The following is a 398-nucleotide window of genomic DNA, read 5'->3' as shown; positions in this document are numbered from 1 at the left end:
TATTCAATTAGGAAAAGAGGAAGTCAAATTGTCCCTGTTTGCAGATGACATGACTGTACATTTAGAAAACCCCATCATCTCAGCGCAAAGTCTCCTTAAGCTGATAAGCAACTTCAGCAAAGTCTCAGGATACAATATCAATGTGCAGAGATCACAAGCATTCCTATACACCAATAACAGACAAACAGAGAGCCAAATCATGAGTGAACTCCCATTCACAATGGCTACAAAGAGAATAAAATATCTAGGAATCCAACTTACAAGGGATGTGAAAGACCTCTTCAAGGAGAATTACAAACCACGGCTCAATGAAATAAAAGCGGACACAAACAAATGGAAGAACATTCCATGCTCATGGATAGGAAGAATCAATATCGTGAAAATGGCCATACTGCCCA

This window comes from Mandrillus leucophaeus, unplaced genomic scaffold (genome assembly GCF_000951045.1).
Source record: "Mandrillus leucophaeus isolate KB7577 unplaced genomic scaffold, Mleu.le_1.0 Scaffold103, whole genome shotgun sequence".
Taxonomy (NCBI): Eukaryota; Metazoa; Chordata; class Mammalia; order Primates; family Cercopithecidae; genus Mandrillus; species Mandrillus leucophaeus.
The sequence above is the reverse complement of the archived record's forward strand: the minus strand, read 5'-3'. Positions refer to the sequence as shown.